Genomic DNA, 11,315 nt, shown 5'->3' with positions numbered 1-11,315 from the left:
AAAGGAAATCTTATTTTCATTAACATTAATGAAAATTACTTTTGAAGGCCTTGTTAGGGTATTTGAGTATGTTTTCTACACAAATCAATTTTACAAAGACAATACTTCCATTCCTATATCACTTGAACAACATAAAATACTTCCTCATCATACTTTATCAATGTACAGTTTCTTAAACTACTTTTTGAAGTGGTGAAACTCCTTTATTATTTATCTCTATTTTGAGCTTGCTATGTTCAACTATAAGATACTGTGCCTACTGAAGGTTCAGGGTTTTATGCAATCCATAACCCAAATATAGCATTTGATATTGAATTCATAAAATACAATGTATGGCATTAGGGGCTTAGAAATCCACCAACAATCTTTCTGTCAAGCACATATCTTACGTTATAAGGTTTTCTGCTACCAGGAGACCTTGCATCTGTGTGTTGTGTTTTGCCTGTGAAACTGTGTTCTCAATTTGAGTGTATTAGCCAAAACCCAATAGAAAGACGATGCCATATTAAGAAGGCAAATATTGTAACTTTACAGGCAGAGCCCCAGCCCAGCATTCTATTGAATCACAATACATAGACAGCTGTCCATTGCCAGCTTGGCTCATAAATTTTCTCTAGCCAAAATAAGGCAAAATTTTGTTGAAGATTCCAAGACACTAAAGAGAATAGAATGCTCTGCTTATCGCCTCTGGTTTGCTATCTTCCCTTTTCCAGAAATGTATATTATCTTGGAACTAAAATATTTATTAAATGCTCCTTTGAGGCTGCTTGACCTTTCTGGGACTTGGCCAGTCAGAGGGCTATCGGAAAGCTAATCATAGGGCAATTTTAATTGAGTTGATAAGTTCTCTCGGTCTCACATCAAAATCATAAATGTGTTTTGAGATTCCCAAGTCAACTCAGGGGACTCGTTTATCCTTGTCTAGCAAATGGTTACTTGAGCCAATTCTTGGATTCCTAGGGCAGCTGCCAATAAAAGGCCAAGGTGGCCTTAATCTTAAAGATTTGAATCAATTTTAAAGCAAATTATTTAGAAACCAAAAGTTATCAGGAAGGAAGTGGAAGGTTGTAATGCCAAGATGAGATTATTCTGTGAGCCCTCAACAGTGAGAGCTATCAATAGATGTGCATAGAACAACTAACACACAAGTCCTCATTCCTGAAAATTGGCTGGGATACAAGATAGAGAAAAAGGGATCCTGCTCAAACATAGGCCTGCCTCAGTAGGTCTCCCCAGTCCACTGGAGTGCTAGCCAGAATGTGGAGGATTACTGAAGACATCAGCTATTTTACAGACTTTCACATTTCCTGCAGAGTCGAAGGGAACAACAAATTCAGCTGCTACATTACTGGTACATAGCAATTAGTGCTATGATAAGATAGTTAAGTAGGCCTGGAATGCAGTATCTTTAAAAAAACTTCTCCTTGTTTTGAAGAAAGGATTGCTGAGGGGGAGAAATGTATATATAAAATTTTTAAAGGTCTGAATCAAAGAGCAAGTACTTACTCTGTTTAGAACTTGGCTGATGATGATATCTTCATCCTCAAGTTAATTAGGCAAGTGAAATCTAATCTCCTCTGGAGCGGCAATGTCCAAACTTTCCCCAGGATTTCAGTGGAATTTACTGCTTAGTGTTTTCTTGAATTGAGTTCATTACTCTAATGTTAACTGAATTCTGTCTCTTCGAATCTCCGGCTGAGGCAGGAGAATGGCGTGAACCTGGGAGGCAGAGCTTGCAGTGAGCCGAGATCGTGCCACTGCACTCTAGCCTGGGCGACAGAGTGAGACTCCATCTCAAAAAAAATTAGTAATAATAATAATAACTTATATGGAAGCCCAAAAAATGAATAAATTGCTTGTTCAAGTAATTTCTTCTTTATGAAAGTTAAGATAAAACAATAGAGTAAGAATGATAGTAAGATTCTAGTTATTTTGGTTAATCAAAATGTAAACTTAATTCTTTAAGTGATATCCCAACTTAAATTTGGCCAAGTTATTTTTCTAAATATTTTTTAGATATTTAGAAAACCTGGAGATTAAATGGCATTTCTGCATCTTTGAGAAGGCTGCCTTTGAAACAAGTATTCAGAGAAAGGCTACTTGGACAGGCCTGGATGAGGTGCTGTTAAGGTAAATAACATGTATGAGGGGCAGTTCTTGCATTAACTGCCAGGGTTAGTCACACACTCAGGAAGTCCTGAGACCATTCTGGCTATAATAAGTCAATATTGCCCTCTACAGCTGTGAAGGTTAATTTTGCGTTGACCTGACTGGACAAAGAGATTCCCAAATAGCTGGTAAATGATTATTTCTGGGTGTGTCTTTGAGGGTATTTCCAGAAGAGATTACCATTTGAATCAGCAGGCTGAATAAGGAAGACCTGCCCTCAGATGGGTAGGCATCATTCAGATCCAGTCACTTGAGGGCCTGGACAGAACAAAAAGCCCGAGGAAGGGAAAATTTGCTCTCTTTGCTGGATCTGGTACTACTTTCTCCTTCCCTAAGACATCGGAATTCCAAGTTCTCAGTCCTCTGAACTCTGAGACTTACACTGAAAGGACACAAAGATAGATGTGTACCCGCCCCCCACCCGCTACACCCTTGTTCTGCTCTCTAATCTTTGCACATACCAGAGATTTCATAAGTTCTGTGAGTACCTGGTTTTCTGCACGTACCAGAGATTTTGTTTTGCACATACCAGAGATTTCGTAAGTTCTGAGGCAAGGTCACAAGACGTGTTTAAGTAAGATAAACTCTTGCTGCCATAAACCTGCTCTCCCGCCTCAAAGTTTGAACCAAAATATCAGAAATGGCGGGAACCAATCATAGTTAGCCAAATCGCCTTGTTCAAACACTAGCCAATCATATATCTGATTTGTATAATAACTCTATGCCCACTTTTCTTAGACTATATAACACTGCTTGGAGCTCAGTGGGGGAGCTCTCCTGCCCGTCTCGTTTCACGAGCGAGGGAGAGTTCCAGGTTCGAACCTGTAATAAAGATCCTTGCTGCTTAGCTTTGACTCTGGACTCTGGTGCTCTTCTTCGGGGAATAAACGGTCTGGGCATAACAACACTAGCTGCCCTCCTGGTTCTCAGGCCTTCGGCCTCAGACTGAAAGCTACACCTCAGGCTCCTCTGGTTCTTAGGGCTTCCTACTCAGACTGAATCACATCCTGGCTTCCCTGGTTCTCCAGTTTGCAGACGGCATATCGTGGGATTTCTCAGCCTCCAGAATTGTGTGAGCCAATTCCCATAACACATCCCTTCTTATAAACCTATATATTTCTTTTGGTTCTGTTCCTCCCGTGAATCCTGACTAATACATCAGCTTTCCTCAGAAATGTCAAAACTAGCTTTACTTTGATGGTGTACATTTGCAACTAAAATTCCTACATTAAGACATAGACATTCCTGCCATCAACAATTTTTATTTTTACTTAAGGCAGAAATAGAGAATATTCCTATTCCAATTAGCTTAAAACTCAATAGCAGTAAAACATTGGCCTCTCTGCCAAAAAAAGATTATTTCCCTGAAGATTGAAGGAATTGTCTCCATTTTACCTCCCTTCTGCTTTAGATCCTCCCGCTAAGTCACTCTCATCTTTTTCTCTCGCTTTTCCCCTTCTAAATAAACATTTACGTATTTTTATTTGTATACAGTGGATAAGTGTATTCCATTTTAAAACAAAGCACTAAAGTTTGTTTAATTTTACTAGTAACGATATTTTTTAAGGTTGGAGTGAGGGGAAGGTGCCTCTGTGCGTCTGAGGCTATGGCCACTGAAGTGGGCAGGCACAATCCTGCTATGTTGATTGTCGGCAGTGATATAGCCCGTTGATCTCCCTGGCTGAATTAAGAACACTAGGTCTGACAAAATGTTGAGCATTTAAGACTCTAGGCAAAATCAAAGAATAGGAAAGATATGCATAGGGCTCTAGTCTTCTCTTTTTCTATTTTTCTTCCTTGCTATCCCTTTCTCTGTAGCGACCTATGGTATTCGTGGTCTTTTCCTAGATAAAAAGCTCTTTTGAAGAAAAAAAAAAAAAAAACAGTAAATTTGCTTTCCACCTCTACATTCCTCTTCAATCTACAATAATCTACCTCTCTTTACTGACAAATGAAAAATAAAAACCCATTTTCTTTTTTTTTTCTTTTTTTTGAGACGGAGTCTCACTCTGTGGCCCAGGCTGGAGTGCGGTGGCCGGATCTCAGCTCACTGCAAGCTCCGCCTCCTGGGTTCACGCCATTCTCCTGCCTCAGCCTCCCAAGTAGCTGGGACTACAGGCGCCCGCCACCTCGTCCGGCTAATTTTTTTGTATTTTTTAGTAGAGGCGGGGTTTCACCACGTTAGCCAGGATGGTCTCGATCTCCTGACCTCGTGATCCGCCCGTCTCGGCCTCCCAAAGTGCTGGGATTACAGGCTTGAGCCACCGCGCCCGGCCTTTCCCATTTTCTTTTCAGATTTAATAAATATCCTCCCTGAGAATATTAAATGTAACCGTTGGTTTCCTAACGAATCCTTATTTATTTATTTATTTATTTATTTTTATTATTATTATTTTGAGACAGAGTCTCTCTCTGTGGCCCAGACTGGAGTGCAGTTCCGGAAGGCAGAACCTCCTCCTTCCGGGTTCAAGTGATTCTCCTGCCTTAGCCTCCTGAGTAGCTGGGATTACAGATTACAGGCACGCACCACCACGCCCAGCTAATTTTTTTTGTGTGTGTGTTTTTAGTAGAGACAGGGTTTCGCCATGTTAGCCAGGATGGTCTTGATCTCCTGACCTCGTGATCCACCCACCCAAAGTGCTGGGATTACAGGCGTGAGCCACCGCGCCTGGCCTCCTAAGGAATCTTGATCCATCAAAGCTTCTCTCTCTCTCCATCTCTCCCCCACCCCAATTTCAAAACAGATAAAACAAGCAACAAAACAATACACACACACACACACACACACACACACACACACACACACAGCTCCTGTTGGCTCAACCTCATAAAATTACTCCTTTCTCCATTCCCTTATCTAGGGACTCTTAAATCCATATTCTACAAACACTTCCTCTACTTTCTTCCATTGTTCATTACTCATCATTTACATGACTGAATTCTCCACTTGTTCTAAAGCTGTAGACTTGAAAGTCTCCAAAAAGCCCCTTAAAATCTAGTCCAATTACTTGTGGGGGGAGGGTTCCCATTCTTTCTCTCTTTAGTATGTGTTTCTTGCTTTATCTTTGAAGTGACTTTTTTCTCTTGATAATCTCCTTCCCTGTGATTGTTTCACCAAAAAAAGTTTCTTTACTTCCCAAATATATGTGCCCCTTAATGTATGTCATATACCCCTGCTTTTTACTGTATATAGTCTTTTCCTTAGTGATTTCATCAATTCTCCATTTTAAATATTGTATCTTTGAATATAGGCATGAAGTCTTTATCTCCGTACCAACTCTAGACCACCTCCATCCATGATTCTGAATGCCTTTTGTAAAATTTACCTGGGTGCAACATTCATTCCTCAAACACCTCAAGCTATTTACTCCTTCCTCTCCACACGTTCTTCTCTGAATGTCTCTTGCTGTTCAAGGATTTGCCCTTGTTATTTCAGTCCTCAATTCTAACCTGTACAGCTCCTATTCTTGTTGGATGCTTTCCTTTCCCTATATTGTCACATTCGGTGTGACAGGACAGCCTGTAGAACCGATCTGTAAAACAGAATTCTTTCCACACTATTATCACTATAATTGAGACACATGTTGCCCTGTCCCTGAAATACATGGTCTTCTTACACACTGCTGACAGATTAATCTTCTTAGAATACAGCTATCATCTTATTATTCTATGCTTAAGAACCATCATTAGCCACTCACTACTTTCAATTACATCCTAATTACTTTACCTGACACTTAAGACCCTACATGACATAGCATTGAAAGCAACATGATCAAAATTCCAGCTAAAATAAAACTAGAGACTCCTTTCAGAAAATGTCCCAGAATTTTCTTAATCTAGGTGGCTTTTCTATTATTACTGACCTATAAAACACAGCTTCCAAGTCCACCAGAGGAACTGATTTTCATCCTCCATTTACTTTCTTAAAGGTGGGCCAAGCTTGACTGCCAACTTCTTCCTAACAGTCTCTATGCTTCCACACTGGATGGGATTGCTCCCTCTGAGTCACTGAAGTATTTGGGTGGCCCCTTAGCACAGTTATCTTGAAACAATGGAACTGAAAGTGTTTCATAAACCATAATCATGCCAAACCAAGGCATTACCATAGTTTTGTTTTTGTAGAAAAAAGTCCTAGCTTACCTAAAATGTTACCCTAGTATATTTGGTAGCATATCACACAGATCCAAGTACAAAATAAGTTCCCAACAAAACGTAGTAGACACTCAATACAAACTTATTTAATTTGATTTACTTACCCAGGAAACAAATTCGAATGATTGGCTTGAATTAACATATCTTTAAGTCATATTAATATTAAAATTTTTTATTGTATAAAGTACTAATAGTATCTTTTTGATAAAATAAATGAGTTTTATTTGGTGGGTCGTGTGCTTATTTTTTGTTACTGCCTTGTTCTTCGTGTCCAAAGGTGCTGTCAGTGCTGCTGACATCACTCAAACTTCTTTCTTCTGGACTTAAGGCAAGCCCTGTTTCATAAGTGTAAAATTGTTTAACAGTCTTTGGTAAATGCCTTTCCAAAGATGCACATCTTGAACATGTCCAGCTTGCAGCAGCTATCATAAGTGTGTCACATGTGATACCAGCAGGATGCCAATAGGTAGATTGTAACCTGTCGGTTCTGAATGAAATATGTGACTGACTCCAGCTGAGTACAAATACATTGTCAATAAGTCAGCAGTTAATGCTAGGAGAAATGAATAGAGATGAGGGGATCGGCTTCCTTCTATTTTATGTAATCCACTTCTAGTCCACTCTGTACCAAGTTAAATTGTGTGTATATGTGTGTGTGTGTGTGTGTGTGTGTGTAGGCTGAAAACAGGTTGGCAGGGTGATAGTTGAAATGGGATTAGAAAGTACTGCAATTATTTTGCTCATGTGGAAATATGCAAAGAACCTTTGACCCCTTGTAAACAATGCAGTATGAGGGACTAAACAGAGGGCTCAGTTCTTTTTTTCTCATTAACACCTCATTAAGCTATCCCAATACTAAAACTGTTGTTAATGAAGAGAATGCTTAAGAAATCAACAGAGAAATGCCCCTACTAATAGTATTTTCAGAATACTTGTCTCCGAATATACTCTCCTTCCTTCCATCTTAGTCTCAAAACACAGGCAGAACCACAGGGCCTACTTTTCTTTCCATTTTGCCCTCCACAAAGGTATTGCATATTTAAATCTGAAATGTACCCAAGTATATGTATCAGACTCTGCATGCTGATTTAATGCAGAATAAAAGAAGAGTCACAATTCCAAATCTAAGTTTCCCTCTATATGCTAAGAGCATGAGAAGCAGAGAATGAGAAATGGAAAATTCTCTATGGGAAGATAAGCTCCTGCACCTTTAGTTCAAGCAACGGGCAAAGCTGCTGTCTCAGGATTCAGTTCTGCATTCACATGTGAGAAAAGCAGGGGGTTTTAGGCTAAGCCACACTCCATTGCAATAGATTAAAATCAGCAACTGCCATTGTCTGCGGAAAGCTAGAGATAAACAGAGCAGATGACTTTATTTTTATTTTTTTAAGCAAATGGGCTGTGACATTTTGTACCAACTCAGGACAGGTCTCTTGATTAAATGTTTTACATTCATCCGACTAAAAGCTCCCTGACAGAGATGAAGTGACCGCACTTCAGGGAAAGTGAGTGCATGGGGGTTGGGGATGGGAAATAAACAGTGAAACAAAGGATGAAGACCAGAAAAGGCAGGATGGAACAGAGCTCCTGAGTGGAGCTGGGTGTTTAGGGTGATTGGTGCGGGACCTGAAAAAAGGCATCTAACGCCTCATTAGCATCTTCTGTTGATTACACGATAGACAGTGGTAAATGCCTGAGCGAGAGCAACTTGAAGAGAGATTGGGAGAAAAACATCAACTAACCCCAGTATGGAATACTTGTGTTTCCTAGCTAATGTAAAAGTGTTGGTTTGGCAGAAGGGAGGGGACGGGGTAAAGTTATTGTTTATTGGGTATCTATTATACTTTGAGACAACATGTTCTTATGCCAAGCATTGTATTTACCATTTTGCATTTATTTTATTTAATTTTTACCATTTTAAAAGGTCATCAACTAAAGAAGAAGCTAAGATGCCCAATCCTAAGCAATCATGTGGTTATGGAATCCACGAGGAGGAGCTGAGCTACCTGCTATGCCTGTCAATGGGAGGCATGTGTGTGTGGGGATGCCGATGTTCAGGGGATCCTGCTTCCAGGAGGTCAGAACCAGAAAAAAACTACTTGTGCTTTCCTGTTCTGCAATGTTGGAAGGGACAAGTATTATAATACATGGTTTAAAATTTTGATAAACAATTATAATAAACAAGAGCTGAAGAAACAAGCATCATAATACATTATTTAAAGTTATAATAAAAGTTGAAAGCACCCGGGTAACATCATTTCTCCTTTGTAAAATATAATCAAAGTAGTATGCTATTCAGGCCTTTTTAAAATACATATATGTGAGTCCCAGGGCAACATTACAAGGGGAACTTATATACCATTTATTAAAATAATATCATTCCATCCTCCTAGAAGACTGAGTATCAATTTAGAATCTTCAACTCCTTGAAGTTCTGTGTGTGAAGAAGGTAGAAATGAAAGAGTTGCCTCTGACCACTGGTCCGTGCCCATAGATTTCTCTCCTCAATCTGTCCCAGCCTCAGTTCTAAGTTGCAAACGTTTGTGAGGCCCCTTGCTCTCTTGTGCAGTCTGTGACAGCCCCTGCAAGCTTTTCTTGGCCAGTCTTTGTGAGTACAGGCAAGAAGGGGCCAATGCAGACCTAGGAAAAATGAGTCTGGGACTTTCTAGGGCAGGGAATTCTGGGATGCACAGTAATAGTCTAGAAGAAGGATGGTAAGTGCCAGGTGACAGCCCCTTTAAGACATTGGCTTCATCTATGAGGAGTGATGAGTCTATGGAAGGATCAGACAGAGCAGTATTAATATGAGACCAAGCACAGGGCTCCTCTTCCCTGCTCGAGTGCGGAATTCACAATATTGTTAATCAACCTCAGATAATCAGGTAGGATCCACAATCAGAAAACGGCTCAGCTAAGAAATCTCTATACTTCTGTAAACAGTGTTTTGGACAAGCAGAATTTTACATTAATTTCCTAGGCTGAGAAAACAAAGGATCACACATCATATATCATATCATTCTTACTCACAGATAGTATAAGATGATCAATAGAGAAGGCACTTATTCATAGATAGAAAAAAAAGTTTCTTCAATTAGAGAAAAAAAGATATATTTTCAAAGTCAATTCATCTGAGATCAAATCTGCTTTTCTCATTTACTAGTGTGATGGACCTTTACAGGTTAAAGGACTTAATTTATATGAGTCCCAATTTCAGTAGCTATAAAAGCAGGGCTAGCACCACTTATTTTTAGAGCTATTGAGAGGATTAAATTAACTATTCTATATCAGTGCAGCCAACTCTGTATTTGAATACGTAGTAGATGCTTCAAAAATATTAGCTTCCCTTTCCCTCACTCTTGTTTCCTTAGGTTCTATTTCCTAAAAAGTAATAAAGAAGTGACAAAAGTATGCTTTTCATCTCAATATTTTTGAGGGATATTTGATGGTACAGATTTTGTGTCCATGTAATTAATTTATCTCATTAAGAAGAAATGATTCATCTAGAGATATATTGCACAGCATTGTGATAGAGTCTTGAAAAATACTAAAACAGAGGATATTAAGCAGAAGTCACAAAAATGATGACTATGTAAATTAACAACCATGTGAATTAGCTAAATTTAGCCATTTCACAATGTATATAGATATTTCAAATATACATTTTAAAACATTATGTTGTAAACAATAAAAACATAAATTATATCTGTCAATTTAAAATAAATGAATGAAGGAGACGTGATCTGTGTTTATTGTCATATACTTATCCTTATCTCTCCTATTGCTTATCCCTCACTTACTAATATATATAAAATATACATACATGATATGTAGTACATATACATATATATAAATCAATGCAAGATAAAAGTATATGCCAACCCAAATTTGTGCAAATAAGTGAAACTTACTAAAAGTACAGGTGCAACTAGACATCCCAGAACATTGTGTTCTGTACATTTTCTCCTCTCCCATTTCTGTGTCTTTTCTCTCACCATGTTTTGTTATCAGTTCTAACCACAGAAAGAGAACACATTAATTGAATATTGGAAAGGGAAAACAGGGAATGATATGACCAGAGCTGGAGGCTACACGCAAGAGACAGATCATGAAGTACAAACCAAAAGGACGTCAAATGAGTGGCACTGCCCTTGCCACACATGACGTTGGCACAGCCTTTGAGATTTGTGGCTTGTTTTGCTCTTCCCTCACAACATAAATTTAGAATCTTTCGTCTCATTGCTCAATATGATGGCACAAAATACTATGGCTTCTATTTTATCCTTTATAATGTAAATCAACAATTCTTTAAGCTCTTGCATAAAGGAAAATTATTAAAAATACAAAGTCTTAGCCTCTTTAGATCCTTTAACTTCTCCCCCATACAAATCAATTCTGCATATTCATTTGGGAACCCAAACCATTTCTTTTAATGAGATGTGCATTGTGCAGCTTTAGACTGGTAAGCTTTAGTTCAGTTTGAGTAATGCTGCTCATGCATAAAGATATAAAACAAGGCAGTGAAGAGATACAGATACATCTTCTAAACTAAAATGCTCATGCCATTCAGCAACTGCTACTCCTCATGCCTCCCCAAGAGGAAATGGGAACTGATAAATACATGCCACACATGAGGTAAGAGAAGCAAAAATAAACCATGTTCACAAGTTCACTTGGGTATAATCAAGCAATAATGACATACACAAAACAAATTGAGGAAGAAGTGAAAAATTCAGAAAGCAATGTGGACAAAAAGCAAACATATACAGACATTAAAATGCAAGGGGAAAAGGCTTAGGGTGAAATCGCAGTTGAAAAGCACAACAGGGTGACCAAAACATTCAAGGGATGATGGTTTATGTTTAGCTCAGGGACAAGTAATGAAAACTACAGAAGAAAGTGAAAAGAGAAAACAAAATTTCATACTAAGTGATGACTAGTGAAGAAGGAGGATTCATCTACTGGGAGTGCCACTCTGGAGGAATAGAATTACATCT

The sequence above is a fragment of the Macaca mulatta genome, chromosome 2 (assembly GCF_049350105.2).
Source record: "Macaca mulatta isolate MMU2019108-1 chromosome 2, T2T-MMU8v2.0, whole genome shotgun sequence".
NCBI lineage: Eukaryota > Metazoa > Chordata > Mammalia > Primates > Cercopithecidae > Macaca > Macaca mulatta.
The sequence above is the reverse complement of the archived record's forward strand: the minus strand, read 5'-3'. Positions refer to the sequence as shown.